The sequence below is a fragment of the Peromyscus leucopus genome, chromosome 5 (assembly GCF_004664715.2).
Source record: "Peromyscus leucopus breed LL Stock chromosome 5, UCI_PerLeu_2.1, whole genome shotgun sequence".
Taxonomy (NCBI): domain Eukaryota; kingdom Metazoa; phylum Chordata; class Mammalia; order Rodentia; family Cricetidae; genus Peromyscus; species Peromyscus leucopus.
The window spans coordinates 30,681,796-30,700,843 of record NC_051067.1 but is presented as its reverse complement, the minus strand read 5'-3'; the positions used below and the strand labels follow the sequence as shown (position 1 = coordinate 30,700,843).

Sequence of the window (19,048 nt, the reverse complement as noted above, 5' to 3'; positions counted from 1 at the left end):
ATAAAGGCAGTTAGCTTAACAATTGCTTCTTCCTTTCCCTAGAAGATGCCTTCCTCCCAAGCAGTTACACGTTCGCACAATCCTAGTTTCCCCAGATTAGCATAACAAACTCTCCATACACGGTGTGAAAGGTAAAGATTAGCTAGCCCACACAAATTCTAAGTTATACATTGTAAATTGATAAAGTCATATGAAGCCACAGAAAAATCAGTCTCCCCACTCTTTGGAGCAGAACTCAAAGGGGTTTGCAAATATGAAGTATCACATAAGTGCACACTGCTGTGCCTAAGACAAATTGCAAATATCCTTATGAAATTGCTTCCTTTTTCCAGATGGGCGCCTCACCACACAGAGTCATATGTATTACATCTATAGGAAGCCAAGGGTGGAGAGCAAAGCTATAGGAAGCCTCTCACTTTTATGTGCAAGTACAGAGATGGCAGTAAAGAATGTTCCACTTCCTTAGGCAAAGCCAGTTGCTACTTCTGTATGTGGGCACAGAACTTGGCACTTAGGCCAATACCAGTGCCCCATATAACACTTCACTGAACTGTTTTGGCCAGTTTGTTTCCTACTAGATGTTGGGTTTATTATGACCATGGTACTTAGACTAGAGACATCACGTAGTGATGATGATGATGGTGGTGTGGTCATGGTGCTGTAATGATGGTGATAACAGGGAAGATGATGATGATAATAGTGTGGTCATGATGATGGAGATAAGAATGACAATGACAATGATGGCTACATGTACTGAGCACAGACAAGTCTACTAGAAATTCTTCAGTGTACTCTGCATGGTTAACTCACTGGTGATTCACAGGAATTCTTTGAGAGAGCCTGACCATCAACCACATTTTTATAAGGAAGTCAGGGTTCTAATTCATTTCTCTGTTTGGTCTCTTCTCTAAGTGGCAGCATGCTCTGTACTATTTTCCTGGTATAGAAAGGGATTTTAGCCAACCTGGATAGTTAATATTGGGATCTACTGAAGAGTAAGCATCATAGAATAAGAAAAGCAAGAGCAGGGAGTGTAAAAAAAAAAAAAAAGCATTAACACAGCAAGGAAGACATATGTGTTCGTATGTGTTTGTTAGCTAAAAGATTAGAATTAACATGGAAGAGGGGAGAAAGAGATCATTTCATTTTAACCTGAAAAGTCTATATTCAAGTTAGTCAAGTAAGGCAGTTGAACAAATTGTGTTGATGGCGTTTTATATTTGTCTCTTGGTAATTTCCCTTCTGAAATGAAAATGTCTGGTGTATTGGCAGGCACCATGCTTTGCGATTCATCCTGTGTGGCAGAGACACGACAGTAAGAGCAAAGTGAACTGGATAATGATGAAACCTGGTGTGTGTTCATTTAGTTCAGCCCATCAGAATATGTAAAAGTGAGAGTCTGGCCACAGAACTCTGTGGAACCAGTCTGAGCCACGAGTATCCTGGCAAAGGTGAGCGTGAGGTGTCCACATTCTTCATTCAGAGGTTGGCCTGGCCAAGCATGGAAACTGTCAGTGCTGAAGACACAGGAGCCAGTCACCAAGCAGGGCTGCTCTTCCTTTTTGTAATTATGAGTCGCATGTGTTTTACCATTTAAATAATGCAAGACCTCCATTCATTGCCACAGGCTATTTATAGTTTTATTTCCCTATGTAATACTGACATCTAGAGGAACTGAAGTGTCTCTAATAAACAGAACTAGTATTTTTTCCTTTTCTCTCCCTATGTAGCAACCATGTGGACCTTTATTCTGCATTTCACTTTGCATTTCAATTCCTCCATAGAAGTTCGTACAACAGGACACAGATCTATGGACACATTTTACCTGTCATCTAAAAATGACATTTGCTTTCTATGAATATAGAAGTCAGGATCAATGCTGTTAAAGAAGAAATTCATAAAACCATTCCCATCATCCTGCAAAGAGGGATGTGCTTCTCTGCTGCATTCACAGTTCTGGCTGAGATAGACAAAGAATAGATTTGTCTATTTATTCATTTAAAAAATATGTATGGCTGGGTGGTGGTGGTGGTGGTGGTGGTGGTGGTGGTGGTGGTGGTGTACGCCTTTAATCCCAACACTCAGGAGGCAGAGCTGTGGGTTCAAGGTCAGCCTGGTCTACAGAGCGAGATCCAGGACAGGCACCAAAACTACATGGAGAAACCCTGTCTGGAAAAACCAAAATAAATAAATTAATTAAATAAAAAATATGTATGAATTTGCATATGGATACCTTTGCCAGTGCCTGCCAATTCCTTTTGTAACAATTCTTTTTTGATTTGTATTTTACATATTTTAAGATATATATTAATAAAATTAGGCAAACATAATTTATGTGTTACTATAATGATTTCCTAAAAATAAGTGTGCACACACATTATCAATGTATATAATTGGTGAATATTTTAGAGTGGGCTAACCTTTTACTGATAACTGTGCAAAATCAAATATTTCAGAGACCCATTTTTTTAGGCATGCTGGTTAGTTTTTATCAGCTTGACACAAACTAATCACCCAGAAAAAAGAATCTCAACTGAGGAACTGCCTCCAGTAGATTGGCCTCAGGCACGTCTGTGGGACATTTTCTGGATTAATGATTGATGTGGGAGTGCCCAGCCCACTGTGGGCAATATCACCCAGATGGTCCTGGGTGGTATAAGAAAGCTAAACAAGCCACGGAGAGCAAGCCAGGAAGCATCGTTCTTCCATCGTTCCTGCCTCTGCTTCTCTTGAGTTCCTCTCCCGGTTTCCCTCCAGGACCTACTGCAATCAGGAAATGTAAGCCAAATAAACCCTTTCTTCCCCAAGGCACATTTTGGTCTTGCTATTTATCACACATAACAGAAAGCAAGGTAGGCTACTAGGCAACACTATTTCAGCCATATTCTGATTTTTCTTAATTGTCTGTTTTTGAGGGGGGAAACATTCTAATTAGCTGGTTCAAGAACAAGCACATAATTATAACTCTCGGTTAATTTCTTACCAGGTGTTTTTTCTACAATAAACTCTCTATATGAGGTCAGGATTCATTGCTCAAACACCTGCTCTCATTGCTCATCACACACTTTACACCCATGTCACCTCTAGAATTTGACTTGCCAAAGGATTCAACCATGCGCGGTGGTAGCACCCACTGCCAGGGCAGGAGTTCCTTTCTGTCCTGTACTTCAAACCCACTTCGAGCCACACCTCGACTCTCCTGGAAGCAGTGAGATGACTAGGTGGGAAATTAACCCGCAAATCCAACTTTGCCTGTTCCCTCTTTCATACCCATTCAATAAAAACAATCCTTTAGAAATCAATTAAAAAATGGACTTAACCTGACCAATGACAGGGAAAGTGAAACTTCACTAGACTTCAACAATCCTGCAGTCAGTTCTTGTGCCACTGAGGGACACATCTGTCCTCCGACTGGTATATGGAGCCTTCGCTCTATTTTTGGTCCTCTAGCACTTGAACAGGAGAATTTGGGGCTCTAAAAAACTGCTCAGGAAAGCAATGTGCGCTGAAGGGAGGACGTGCCTGCAGAAACGGTTCTGCTAGTGCAGGCGTGTTCTGCCATTAGGCTCCTCACAGAAAAGCAAGGTTTCCCTGAGGACCACTGCCCATGCATCCCTGCCACCGATGCGCATATCCCTTGCTTCACTTCAGAACAAAATGTTATGTGATAATCACATCCCTGCATTTGGGGATTAGAGCTGCTTCAGAACAGTAAATTCATAACATCACACATGGAACAGAACCAAACCTGCTCCCTGAATAGTGGCTTTGTGTCTCATTGCTGTGGTAATGCCATGGTGAACACTTTCCGGTCATTTTAACCTAATGTCTAGTAATATAAAAACAAAATTATAACAATTTAAAATGACTTTGTTAAATTTTAACTAGGTTCTTAATGGGAGCAATGAGAAGAAATAATTCCTGACAGAATACAAACAGAAAGGTTTTTAGAAGAAATAGTGACTTACATCTCCCTATTTGAATATAAAACATTAATTGTAACATCTTGCATCTATTTATTATTTGTTTAGAGTGAGTGTGCCACAGCAGAGTGTGGCAGTCAGAAGACAACTTGCTGGAGTTGATTCTCTCCTTCCGTGTGGGTGCTGGAAACTAAGTACAGAGAACCAGACATGGCAGCAAATATCTTTATCTGCTGCGGCATCTCACCAGCCTGATGAAAGATTAATCTTAGAGATCATTTGCAAATAGACCTATTTTTCTTCATCTGCAGATGCTCTCCAATTCCCTGTGCTCTAAATACAGAGAAAACACCCTGGGTCGCTGGTCAGACAGGAAGAATTCTCACACAGTACAGTCTGTGTTGTGGGCATTGGCATGGGATAAGCTAGGATGGGGTCCCATGGACCGAAACCAGGAAGGAAAGTGTTGGCCTTGACCTCAGAACTGAGCGAGCGGCTCCTCCCTGAACTGTAGATGACATCAAGCAGGATCAGTCACCTGAGTAAATAACCCTGCCCAGAAAATGAAAGCCTTGGGACATGTCCACAAATCTGTGAACAGTACTTCATTCAGAACCATGAAAACTGGACTTCAGGGGTCTGATGCTAAAGCAGCCAGTTCAGCGAAGTCTAATTAGACCATCTGTCAAATGAAGGATACATGAACATATAAGGTGGACTGCTGGGTTCTTGTTGTTCTAATCTTGAAGAGCAAACTGCTGCGTCCCTCAGCCTTCTCCAGCAGAAAAAGCCAGTACAGTACCATGTTTTTCCAATCATCCTCTTGGGCCAGTCCTTGCTGGCTGACAAAGGCCTTTTCTCTTTTAATTAAGGGTTGAACCTAGGACCTCATGCATGCTAAGCAAACCCAAAACCCAAGGCCCACATAGATGGTATGTCTGAAAGAGTTCTAGAAGACCAGTGACCTAGGCTGGCCACAGAAGACAGAGTGTGGACCCCCAGTGTCTACCCCAACATTATTAAGGTACAGGCTATGGGTCACAACTGTGAATGCTCCCTTCCATGCTGTTACCCAGCCTATCTCTGTCAATTTTAGAAAAAGCAGTTTAAAAAAAGAAAATTGTATGTTTTCCCTAATGTTTAGTCCCACTGGGTACTCTGTCATGCATATCTTATTTTGCTTCATCTTATACCAGATGGCTGAGCTGAACCAGGCTAAGATACCATATAAAAGATTCATATTCCTTTTTAAAACTTTACCTATTTTACTTAATTGTGTAAGCGTTTTGCTTGTGTGTATGTGCGTGTACTATATGTGTGCCTAGAACCTGAGAAGGCCAGAAGAGAGTGTTGGGTCCTTTGGAAATGGAGTTATATTGTAAGTCTCACGTAGGTGCTGGGAACTGAACCCAGGACTTCTGGAAGAGCAGTCAGTGCTGTTAACCGCTGAGTCATTTCTCAGCACCTTACATTTCTTTCTACTTCCCTCCTTCCCCAGATGGCACGCTGACTTTGCTCTTTTCCCAAGACAATGACTTTTCCGAACCTGTTGACCCACCTGCCACCCTCCCTCCACATCTGCCTTCTTTTGTTCCACGTATTCTTCAATGACAAATATTCTGTGAATGCTCCTGAAGATTTGAATAGAAGTGGTAGCAAAGGGGTGAGACCTGGAGGTCCTCCTAACCCCACTCACAGTAGTGTGATTGTAGCATACCACAACCTTTGCAGTTACCACCTGTGTTGGTTTGGGTCAGTCCTTTTTGCTTGTCAAGTGCTGATTCCTCAGCCCCACAAAACCTGCATGCACCTTTGATCTCATCCATGGCAGAGTATCTACAAACCACTGCCTTGTTCTCACCCTTGACCCAGGTATACAAAATTAGCTGCCAAGCAGTCTAAAGCACGACCCTGGGGATTCCAACTCCCCTTGCAAAAGTGACCTATGGAGTACCCAAGGAGAATTGTAAAATAAAAAGCCAATATCCCTAACCACACTTCTGGTCCTTTGTCTGAAGACCCTCCGCTTGCTTCTTGGTCATGTTTTAAGCAGCCAGGTCAAGACTCAAGCTGATAGGGAGAAACACCATCTGACAAGGCACAGAATTACTTATTGATCTTTATATAAAAGTAAATCTAGAAACCATAAGCCATGGTGGCCTTTGGCCACCTCAGGACTCTGCAGCAGGAAAACACTTGAGCATGTTAAAAACAGGAGTGCCACTTTTAAGAAATTGTGAACATGAGTCGGAGAATGAAAAACCAAATTCACATGGAATCATTGCTCCTTTACAGTCATCTGGTTAAATTGAGTCCTACACATAAAATTCTTTTTATACTACACAAGACTAGATCTTGGAAGATTTGTACATGAAGTTTACAGTGTTTTTTCATCACCCAATAAACCTTTTGATTTCTTTTACTGAAGACAGTTTTAAGAGCATTCATTTCACTTGGTGTTCTCAGTATGCATTTTCTTTTAGACTCACTTTTATGCCCTCATCTCCTGTCTCCTACCCCAACCATGTGTCCTGTCAGCGCTATCCCCCAGACTAGCTCTCTGTCGTGTCCCGTGCTGGCAATGCCTGGCTAGAACAGTGTCTCTTAGGGTAAGGGGATGTGTAGTCATTTGGGTGGTAGGGACCTCAGAGAGCTAAACTTAGACTAACTGGGTAAAGTACTTAAGCTCCTAGTGACTTGCTTTATGCTTGTTCCCCCCAAGTAGGAAACACTACAGTACACTATGAAGCAGAATGACTTTTAGAAGGTTACAATTTTAAAGCAGTGAGAAGCTACAAAGCTCTTCAAAATGTCCCTAAACTTGGTACATGTAATATGAACCCTAGAGAAAAACTAGTTGGGGTGGGATGGGGGTGGTAAGATGGCTATGCTGGTAAACCCAAACAATTTGAGTGGAATCCCGGGAATCCACATAGTGGAAGGCGAGCGCTAACTCCTCGATGTCTTCTGATCATACACATGCCATAGCGTGCATGTAGCATTAAGTAAATAAACAAATATTTTTAAAACCCAATTGGTTCTAAGTACACTAACCTTTAGTTGTCTGGCCCCTTCTATTCAAGACAGGTCTGGGGACTGGTAGCAGTAGCAGTACCTGAAAGCCTCTTAGAAATGCACACAAGGGCTGGGAGAGCAGCTCAGAGGGACAGTGGGTGGTTGGCATGCATGCCTCTGGGTCCAGTCACCAGCACAAGAAAGAAGGGAAGGAAGGAAGGTAGGAAGGAATGAAGGCAGGCAGGCAGGCAGGCAGGCAGAACCTCAGAACCTAGAATCTGCATTTCAACCAGTCCTCAGATAATTCCTATGCACATTAAAACTTGAGGATATGGGACAAGAAAATCCATACAATGAACTGGTGTGAAAATTACACAAATATTTGTGATTGCCTTATAAGTCTATTTAATATTGCATCCATTAGCTGCCTCACCAGCTAATTAAGCTCTTACCTCATGAGCTCAGAGCAAAGACAGTGAGGAACAGAAAGTGGCCGACAACATTGATCTGTCTGTTTGCTGGCCTCAAAGGGAGTCACTTTTGAGAACCCACCACTGGGAATGACTTCAATAAGGTTCTTAGAGTGTCCAGACTCTGACAATGACTGGGACTCCCAGCAGAAGCTGGGAAAAGACAATGTATGGTTCATATACCATGCCTAGAACTTCCTACTAATTTCTGGGATCTACAGAATGGTCAGGCTTGGCCCTCAGAGAAAAGAAACATTAAGACCGGTGCAACCATGGAAGAGTGAATTCCAAAGAACAGGAAATACAGCTGGCAGGGTATCTGAAGGAGACTGGCCCCAGGATCTCCGTTGACACTAAATCCACAGATGCTTAGGTTTCTTGCATAAAATGGTGTAGCACCTACATGGAAATGGCACATATTCCACATGCTTCCAATTATCAATAGCTTCCTAATGATGCTCAGTACAGTGTGATGCTGTATGAATGGTTGTTATACTCCACACTTAGGAAATAATGACGTCTGTACATGCTCAAATATTCAGTTGGTTGAAACTACAAGTTCAGGAACCCCTGTATGCAGAAAGCAAGTCTGTGTATCTTGTTTGGCTCCCCCAGTGCAAAGAATACAGTTATGATGAAGACAAGTGTTTTAACTTGTTTTTTTTTTTTTCATTTAAAAGGTGACTATTAACATAAAGGGATAAAAAGTAATTCTTTTTCACCCAGTTCCTATGGGGAGACAGTGATCAAAAGTTTAACGTTTCAATTCTGCCAGCCATAAGAGTAGGTGTTGGTGAACTGTTTCATCAGATGGTGACTAGAACTAACTTTGTATTACATATTTCAAAACTGAAAAGAATAGGTTTTAAACATCCCCTCCACATACACAAAAAAAGGGAAGTTGTCGATACAGTAATGGATATGCTAATAAGCTTTAATGGAATCTTCCTATGGTATGGATATATAGATTGAAAATCAATTTGTGTCCCATAAAAATACATAGTTATTATGTCAAATGACTTTACTAAAATCAATAAAAATTTCAAATTACACAAAAATATATACCTTTTAATAATCTATACTTGTCTATTTCTATTTTTAAGCTTTTTATTTATTTGTTGGTTGTTACATTTGTTCCAGTTTTGAGACAAAGTCTTCTTGTATAACCCAGGTTGGCCTTGAACTCAGGATTATCCCTAACTCTGCTTCCCAAGTGCTGGGACTGCAAACACGTACCACCAGTCTGGCTGTGCTTGGTATGTTTGAATCCTCAGTTCATGATGAGCGTAAATACCTTACTGCATGCTTCATCTTTTTATTTCATTGCTTTTTGTTTTTTTGTGGACATCAGAGAATTATTCAGCTGGTGCCCTGGTACCTTACTGGTTCTCAGCATAGAAAAACCTCTATAGTGATTGCTAAATAGGGGATGTCCCAAGACTTCCGGGAGCCCCTCTCTCTTCCTGCTAGGGCCTTCATATAACCAATAACCAGAGGGTCAGTATCAGGCATGTTGGGGGCCTCCAGAACTGTACTGTAATGTAGCGTGTTCTATCCATTACACTCTTGATTTTCAAATAGCTTGCAATAGGATACACTTTACCATTCTCCTTCAGCAGCAGACCCTGATAGTAGTGTGTTCTGACAGTTGAGTTCTGCTGAATCCCTATAAATAAACAATACTGACCAGGAAAGAGCAATAGAATTTGAAATAACCTGGTCATAAAAGTGGGCTGCTGGCCATGTGATTTTTCAATAAAAAGCAGGTGATTCTTGCTATCCCTTTGCTAGTTTTGTAAGTTAACTGGCAATGAGACAGTGAAAAGAAGACTTTGAAAATCAAGAGTGTAATGGATAGTAAGTGAAATAGAGGGTTACTATCAATGCATTTTTCAATCTTAGAGCTTGGGGCAATGGTCCTAAAATTTATAAATCTCCTCCCTTCTGATAGTCTTAATCTGGCTTAGAGTCTAAGGACATCTCTCACAAGTTTGCAAGCGGTTCTGATGCAAGTGGTGCAGAAACCATACTACAAAAAAAGCATGTAGACTTCCAAATGCATTATTCAAGACCTAACTTGGCAAAGTGTTCCTTTGTAGATTCTTTCTCAAAAATGCTTCTCCCACATCCTCATTCTCTACCTTGGTTGGCCATGAACTTCACACATGTGTAACATCAGACCATGTTGGAAGTATTGGTTTGCATGTTTGACCCTGCCTAGGCATCTCAGTATCTCTGACATTTAACTTGGTATCCAGCATGTGCCAGACAAGCATTGATTGACTGCTTCATTCATTAGCAACTTGGGAGAGATGAATTCCAGGCAGTGACTGAGCATATTAAATGCCTGGATAAATGTTTCTTGAGAGCTTGCAATAGGATACACTTTACCATTCTCCTTCAGCAGCAGACCCTGATATCCAGCTCCCAGAGTCCTCTAGTGCCCCAAAGTACTTTCATGTAGGGAAAATTGCCAGTCTGTACCTCTATGAAAAACTATAGTCTTCTTGGACCTTTAGAGGACTGCAAATGTCACCACTCACATCTGGAACTCTATTCCTAGTGTGGTTTTGTAAAGTCATTTACCATTTAACCACTTTCTCAACAAATGTCTTATTCCTAATCAAAATCAGAACACTCACTACAAATGTTCATTTGTTTAATGTGCATAGTTAAGATCTGTTATTCACATTGCTGCACTGGCTGTAACTTCTTCAACATGTAGCTTCTTTAACACATTAGCACAGAGACACTTCATGGATACTTTCGATGAGAAAGGAGAGGTTGGAGTTAGTCATTGCCATGGCCACTGTTCACTGTATTCTAACTTTGGAATCTAATTTTTCCAGAAGGCAAGAGCAAGCAGTTATTTCCTTTGAAATATTTGATGAAACTTCGATGCCTGACACTGACTCAGGTGTAGAATAAATGCCTTTACATATTACTGTTAAAGTCCTTCCCATCTAAGCATGGGAACACTATACTGATTGACCTAGCTGTCTATGGAGCTGAAACAGGGTCACTTTCGCCCAGCAGTTCAGGACTGGCCTAGCCTAGACAACATAATAAGACCTGCCCTGGGTCGAGGTGGTCTTTACAACATTTTTAATGTCAATTAAGTAGGTAGCCTGACCATATATCACATATGCTATCTACTGTACCTTCAGCTTTATAAAATCACAGAATGACAGAGAAACTGGAGGAAAACTTGACACCATCAAGGAGCCCAGCCTGGAGCTTCTGACACGAGAAACCACTTCTCAGGTGCTTTGCCAAGTACCTTCACTCCTCGAAGCTGCCCTCCATCGTGAAGATGGCTTCCCAATGCCAGGGCTCCTCCTTAAGAATGTCTCTGTAGCTCATGGGGGGAAAGCAGTCTATACTTATTTTCTTCGCATTGGTAGTTCATGTCTGTTTCTCAGAAGGCATAAGCTCTATTTGGGCTTTAAGATCAGGCTCTCTCACTGCATCTGGGACGTCAACTAGAATTCTGCTGGACTCAGTCGACCAAGTTTCCCAAGTGTCTCCACCTGTGGCTCTCAGGGTGAATGGAGTACACAAACTCAGCATTACATTTGTTGTAAAGCCTAGCGTTTGCACATGGGCTGAGGATAGGGTATATGTGATCTAACTTAGCAGCCCTGTGGTATCTCAAGAAAATTCCTGAACTCAGCCTCAGCCTGAGCAGTGCTTGCAAACTGTGAAGGCTACCTTCCCTCCTTGGCAGTGGTAGTCTCCACACAGACCTCTCCAGAGGAGAAGAAAAGATGTGTTGGGCAGGGCATGTGCTCCTAGGAAGCAAACGAATGCAGATTTGCTCTTCTTCCCCTACACTGAGAGCCTCAATAAATAAATGCTTACAACGAGGTGACAGCTGGCCTTGGCAGCACACCACAATCGCAGATGGAAAGTTCAATTCTGGGTATTCCAAGAACAGAACGAAAGTCTGTTTCCAGTTAGAAGTCCCATAGAAAGCCATGCTCCATCTGTGTTTACTACATGCAGCTGTGCGTGCCCGACTGCTTAATCAACTTTTTCTTCTTGGTGAACACTGCCCTACAGAAGTGCACAAACGCAACCACCTGAAGCACATATCACGAGCAAATGCTGCATAAGACAACACAGGACCGTGGGCGTGTGCTCTCTTCCAATTACTAAACCCTTTTACGCGTCACAATCACAGCCTGAGATAGTTCAGCAAGTTGCGTAAAGGAAATCTAAATTGTAAAATGAGAAACTTCTTTAAAACATACAAGTAACTTTCCCCAGATATTCTGATCATATATCCTTATTTCATATTAAAATTTAAGTGGCAGTCCAAATATACTTACATTATACATATAATGAGATCAGTTCAATTTGTCATTGAACAATCACTAATAAAGATTTTCATTTTGATGTGACTCAGTTCTGTACTGATATACTTCTCAAACCGATCTCATTATTGGTGGAGCAGATGTGCACAATATGTAACTCACTGTAACAATATCCATCAAAGTTGAACATGGAAAATACTTTTTGTGTAATTACTATGCTGTTCATTTTTTATTCACTCCAACAAAATTAAAGGTATTGGCATGAAGTTCTCCTGTCTAATAGGCTAGTAATCTAGTGTGAAAAGGAGCACGCTCAGTTTCCAGGTAAATGCTATAAACATGTTGAGAACATTTTATGAATTCTACTTTTAGTTTATATCACTTGAATTTTTTCTCTACTAAAATTATTAAGACAATAAACGTCAAAGTCAAATTAACATTATAAAAACAGGGATTCCAGCTGCCAAAACAAAACAAAAAAACAAAAAACAACCTTCAACTCGAAATTCTAAAATCTGTATTTTTTCAAATGATTAAATAACCAAGGATGGTTTATTATACAAAATGGATATTTATTTTTAATGAAATTGCACTCCATTTAAATGCATTATGTTTTTATTAAAATATTGCTTCTATTAGTACCAGTTCAACCAAATTCACTTTTATAGAGTGCACATAACCTTTTCCTTCTAAAAGATCCAATTTATTAACATTTAGAAATAGGAATTTTGATAGCAATAATCTCAACTTTATATTAAGACATACTTTCTCTAAACCATGTTTCACTCGAATAATAAGCAATGTTAAAGAAAAATTCCCTGTTAAATTCATGAAAATAATCAAACACTAGCTCAAAATAAAAAAACTGGGAAATCTGACAGTGCATCTACAAACATATTTGTATTTAGAAATATTAAAAACGTGGCTGATCCCTCAAACCCACAATGAAAGGAGAGAACGAACTCCTGAGAGTTGTCCTCTGTCCTACACACACACACACACACACACACACACACACACACACACACACACAAACACGCACACATACACACACAAATTTATACACACACATACATACTCTCTCATACACATGTAATAAAGAAAATTTATGTGTGCTTATGAGTAATATTCCTTAATAAAAACCCCACTTTTAAAACTTAGCTTTTCATCATTACATGTGGTTTCCCTTTTCTGCAATGGTTTTGTGAGTGATTTCAGAGTATACAAGAGTTGACCTTTGCTTGTCAGAGTTTACCTTTGCAGGTTTGCCCCACAGTATAATCATCTTTGTCATCTTGATTGTGTGAGGGGGATGAAACGAATCACCTAACCAAAGGGATTACACAACACCAAAAAAATGTATATTTACCTTGACACAGGCCATGATAACCACCCAGTGCTTTAGGATCCTCACAGCTACTGACAAGGGCTGCTGCTCTGGGTTAGCTGAGACTCTACGTCCTAACCCACTTCATCTCTTAGCTTGTTACTTGGCACTCCACCTTATAATTGCAAGTTGTGGCTCCCATAGAGGAAGTGCGTACTTCCATGTAGAGTCTTTACATTACAAGAAGAGCTGCGTTCATCTTCTGGGATATATACATTATCCTGCGTGACTTGAAACCTTGAAATCATGGGGTCTCTTTCTTAATGAGCAACTCTGATATGGAATCTTATAAAAAACAAAATCTAGCAAATTTAGCATTTATTTATAAATCATGCAGCTATTAAAGCTGAGGTTGTGTCCATTCTCTTAGGAGATGCTTAGACTTGTTCACCTCAGCTTCTGTGGCCTGTCTTCTGCTCAGGATGCCCATCTCTGTCCTTTTTGACATCTCTTTACATTGGCCATCATAACGCCCTGACAGTTCTCTTTTCTACTAGTCTTCTTGGCATCTATGAACATCAAGCACATTTATTCTCACTCCTCTCGGTAAAGTCATCCAGCCTTCAACTCTACCCCAATCATTTCAAGACATATCTTTATTCTTCTAAAACAATAGAAGAATAGTGTGTGTGTGTGTGTGTGTGTGTGTGTGTGTGTGTGTGTTTGTGTGTGTACATGTGGGTGTACACACCTGTATGTACACGGAGGTCAGGGGACGTCAGATGTCCTGTTCTGGCCACCTTATTCCTTTGAGACGGGGTCTTTAAATGAACTTGGAGCTAAGCTGGCAGCCAGCAGCCCCAGCAATGTTCCTTTCTCCACCTTGTATGATGCTGGGACTAAATGCTCAAGTGTGGTTACACTTAGTTTTTTACATGAGTGCTTGGGATTTGAACTCAAGTGCTCGCACTAGCCCAGAAAGTGCTCTTACCTACCGAGTCATATTTCCAAAGCCAAGGATTTCGAACTCTATGTATCAGAAAAAGAAAACATCATCTTACATCAACATCTCATGCTCTAAATTAGCTTGTTGCTATAATTTTGATCTGCAATGTTCTTTACAGGTCATGTCTTGAACTGGCACTGTTAGGAGGTAGTGGAACTGTTAAGACCTGAGGTTTAGTGAGACATCTTGGATCACTAGAATTATATCCTCAAAGGGATTGTAGGGTGTCAGCCCTTTCCCCTCTCTCTGTTTCCAAACTGCATAAGATGAAGTTCATTTTACTACAGGCTCTTTGCATATGTTGCCCCCCAAAGTCCCCAAAGCAGTGGAGCTGCCTGACCCTAGAGTAAAACCCCCAAAACTATGAACTAAAGTAAATCATCTTTCATTTACGACTTATTTGTGAAATTATGGAGTTTTGAGCAAGACAGAGCCTGATGTGTAAAGAAATTTCACCTGAGACTCCAAGGTCGGGGCTGCAGAGACGTCTCCATCAGTAAAATGCCTGCCATGCAAATACGAGGACCTGAGTTCAGATTTCCAGCACCCATGTCAAAGCTGGACACAGTAGCACTTATCTGTGACCCCAGCACCCACCACTGAAAGACAGGGTGGGAATGCTGCTGACAAACTTGCTTGGCAGGTAAAAGTGTTTGCTATAAAGCCTGACAACCTGAGTTTGACATCTGAGACCCACACGGTAAAACGAGAGGACAAATTCCTACAATCTGTCCTCCGCCCTCTACACCTACACTGTTGACATACAATGCCCCCCAAAACTAAAATAAAGAAATAAAATTCTTTTAGAAAGTTGAGTATAGTGGTGTGTACTTGAAATCCCAGTGTTGGAGAAGCAGAGAAAGAGGTAGGTCCTTAGGGCCTGCTGGCCAGTCAGTCCAGCCTAATCAGCGAGCTCCAGGCCAATGAGAGACCCTGTCTCAAAGAACAAGATGGATGGCTCCTGAGGAACAATACTCAAGATTGACGTCTGGCATCTTCATGCATGTTTATACACATGAGCACATACAAATTCACACACACACACACACACACACACACACACACACACACACACACACAAATAAATTTAAGACAAACAGAAGAGACTCAACCAAATTAAACAATAATTGTTTGCAGGGGATTTGGTGGCTAAGAAGACCCCTTGAGATATGCCTGTCCTCACCAAGCTGAACTCCTACACTGAACTTCAAAACACTAAGGCATAGGTGAACACTCTCTGTACTACACAACAGAGTAACTTGTCTCAAGCCCAGAAAAATCCTGAAGAAGGCAAGCCACTCGAATCCATCAAGTGTTCACTCCATGGGATCATTTCTGTCAAAACCAAAGACTGACTTGGAGCTGGACGCCAGACATTGTGGTCTGAATAAACATTGTCCAAAGACCCATGTGTAAGAAGTCTGGACAGCAGCTGATAGCACTGGGAGAGAGTGGAATCTTCAGGAAGTAGAGCCTAGTGTGAGGGAGTTAGGTTATTATAGCTGTGCCCTTGAAGGAGATAATGGGAACTCATCATCCTTTCTCTTCTTACTGTCTGGTCACCATTAGATGAACAAGCTTCTTTATAACTTACTTCCCACCATGATGGTCTGCCTTGTCTTAGGCCCAAAGGCAATGGAGCCACACAACCATGGACTGAAACCTCTGACATCATGAACCAAAATAAACGTTCCCTCCTGATACACCAATATCTCCAGAACTTTCTCATAGTGTTAGAAAACTGAATAACACATAGGCTCTGATCCCACGTCTTCTCACCAACCATGTGCCCTTGAGCAAGGCATAAACAACATCTGCCTCTGTCCGTTGTGAGAATAATGTACAGTGTACATGTGAAAGTGTAGAAAAAGGCAAATAAGGAAATGGTCACTCAATTTAGTTTTTCCTTGACCAAGCGTTTTCAAGTTCTACACAAACATAGCAGTGCATTGATACTCTGACTACTGCTAAAATAGAAGGTTCTCCATGTGTGGATCTCAGTGTTGAGTCCTTGTCACCTCTGCTGAAATTGGAGTAGTGTCCATGCTTGACCCTTACACGTGGAAAGACACTGTCCTGTTTACATAACAGCCACAGAAAGCTGCCCCTAGTAATGTGTTAGGCAGCACATTCCCCACCCAAGGAGTCAGGACAGGATTCACAGCCCAGATTCTCCTGGGATATCAGTAAGGAACAGCAAGGGCTGGTGGTGCAGCCAGTACCTGTTAAAGGTCACATCCCTCTTTAGCTTCAGTATAGGCTGTCAAATGTGTCCTGGGTTGCCATTCAGCGGCAGATATGGCTTTTAAAATTTTCTTCAAAGCATAGGTGGTGGGCACTCCCATCCAAAGTCAGGGTAAAGAATGACTTTTTGCTTATGTGAAAAATAATATATACCCAACCATGATGAGGTGCATTCTACAACAATGGCTATTGTCAAAAATGGGATTTGACTAAGGAAGTAGAAAAACTGCAACCTTTGTGCAGTGTTGACAGGAATGTAAAATGGTTCCATGCTATGATCAAGCATGTGGAAGTCCCTCAAAAGAGAGAACATAACACTTCCATGTGATCCAGCAATTGCACTTCAGGGACTTCTGGGTCTATACATAGAAGAATGGAAAGCAGGGTATCTTAGAATTTCTATTGCTGTGATAAAACACCATGCCCAAATGCAAATTGGGAAGAAAAAGGCTTATTTTGCTTATATTTCCACATCACAGTCCATCATCAAAGGAAGTCAGGGTAGGAACCTGGAGGCATGAACTGAAGAAGCCATGGAAGAATGCTATTTGCTTGCTTTTTCCTTATGACTTTCTTGACTTCTTACAGCACCCAGGGCAACCAACCCAGGGGTGGTACTGTTCACAATGAGTTGGCCTTTACCACATCAATTATCAATCAAAATATGCACCACAGGCTGCCCAGAGGCCAATCTCGTGGGGGCATTTTCTCAGTTAAGGTCCCCTCTTCCAAAATGACTCTAGCTCAAGTCAAGTTGACATAAATCTGGTCATCACATGGGGCTAGAAGCACACCTGTGTCCACAGCAACAATGCTCACATACAACAGCCAAAAAGGTAGAACCCAAAGATCTAGGGACAGAAGAAAGAGTAAACAGCATGTGGTAAGTGCTTACAATGTAATATTTAGCAGCATTAAGGAAGGAAGGAAGGAAGGACATTCTAACATGCTTCTACACAGACAAACCTGAAGAACATCGTTCTCAGTCAAACCCATCAATCAAAAAAAGGATAAAGAGTATGTGATTGTGCTTACAGGAGAACTTGGAATAGATATATTCACAAGATGGAGAACATAGCAAGACTTTCCCAGGGCTAGGAAGGTAACATGTGTTTAATGGATGTACTTTCAGTTTATGAAGATAAAAGAGTTCTGGGGATGCTGGTGTCAGTGGGTGTCTGGAGATAGCTGACGTCAGTGGGTGCAACTATATAGCCTGAACTGTGCCCTGAAAGATGCTGAAAATTGGTGGATGTGGTAAGGCACACCTGTAATCCCAGCATTTAAGGGGCTGGATTACCATGAGTTCAATGCCAGCCTGTGCTACAGAGTGGGACCTTTTGTGGGGGAAACTGACACATTTATTTAAATGGTTGCCATGTGTGCTCTATAGTTGGTTAAGAACCTAGGTTCAAATCCTGACCTGATTATTTCTTAGCACACAATCGTAGGCAGGCTATGGTTTTCATAACTGCCTAATGAGTGACTACATGGGAAGCCCTCAGAACTGGATCAGCAAATGATAAGCTCGCCAGACCTCTGATGTTATAATGGTAAGAGACAGGTGTCACAGCGGAAGAGCAGGGAATCTCTTCTGCACGGTCCTTAGTTCCCGAGGCTTGGAACTGAAAGAAGTGTCAGATAGATGGTCAAGACCACTGGGCAACTGCAAGGTGAAGGAGGAGGAAAGAGGAGCAAAGAGGCTCTGTGACAGTAGCCAGTGTGGCCACTGTGAACTTCTGAACCTTCCTGCCAAGTGCAGCACAAGGAAATGAAAAAGAAAACAACTTTGTTCAGATTTTAAAAGTCCAGTGGTAATTCCTGTAAAGTCTGACCCTTCGTAAGGCATTTCAGGCTCACGTGTTAAATTTCTTTTTTACAGTCTTTTTGGTAGAAATTCACACCTGATCAAACATCTGTAAATGAGCTAGTATAAAAAGTGAAAACCCTGAACTGTAAGGCCAGTCCCTAAGCAGACCTCCAGGGCACAGGCTGCCTCACACCTCTGAAATCTAATTGACACCTGCTGTGGGTATTGGTAGCTGACAGAGGGCCTGTGACTTTGTGCCACCCCAAGTAGCTACTAAGTAGGATTGAAAGGTGGGGATCTTGCAGGTTGTATGTCCCCACTCCTAAATTAGAAGTTAGACTACAGTCTTGGACTACTCAACTTGGAGGTCTTATGGATTGAGGATGGATGTGTTTGAGACTCTGAATTAAGACATTCCCTTTAAAAAAAATAAAATAAAACAGTAGACAAACTATACTATAAGCCTGCAAAGTTATCCAAAACTTGAAATTTCTGGAATACCATAGAATACTACAAATAAAAACACCACACTCGGCCTCATATGACATACTAAAACCACTGTGTAAGATGACAGTCAGTGTATGTGTGTAAGGTGCCTCTATAACATACATGGGTTTCATTAGACTTCAGCCCCGTCTCCAAGTATGTCATTATTAAATGCAAATATTTCAGAATATAAAACACGTCCAATCCCCACTTTCAGATAAGGAATACTCAATGTATATTTCTCTTCTCCTAGGGGAAATAGCTGCTGAGGAGTCAGCAACTTGCTTGATGAATAGCTGGGACTCAGATCCACATCTGACTTCCCATTTAGTGTTCTTCACTGCTATCTTCAACTGCCTGCTTTGAGAAGTACCTTGAACCCCATACCCTAAGATTTCTCCCAGAGCCATGGAGTGTCGTAGATGTGAGGAGTCCTGTGGTCTCACACACC

The 19,048-nt window shown here is 41.4% G+C and overlaps 1 protein-coding gene across 4 annotated transcripts in view; it reads right to left on the bottom strand.

Moving 5' to 3' along the window:
- The window catches only part of Mylk4 (myosin light chain kinase family member 4), a 103,469-nt gene that overhangs the window by 29,465 nt on the left and 54,956 nt on the right, over positions 1 to 19,048 (bottom strand). The window lies entirely within an intron of this gene.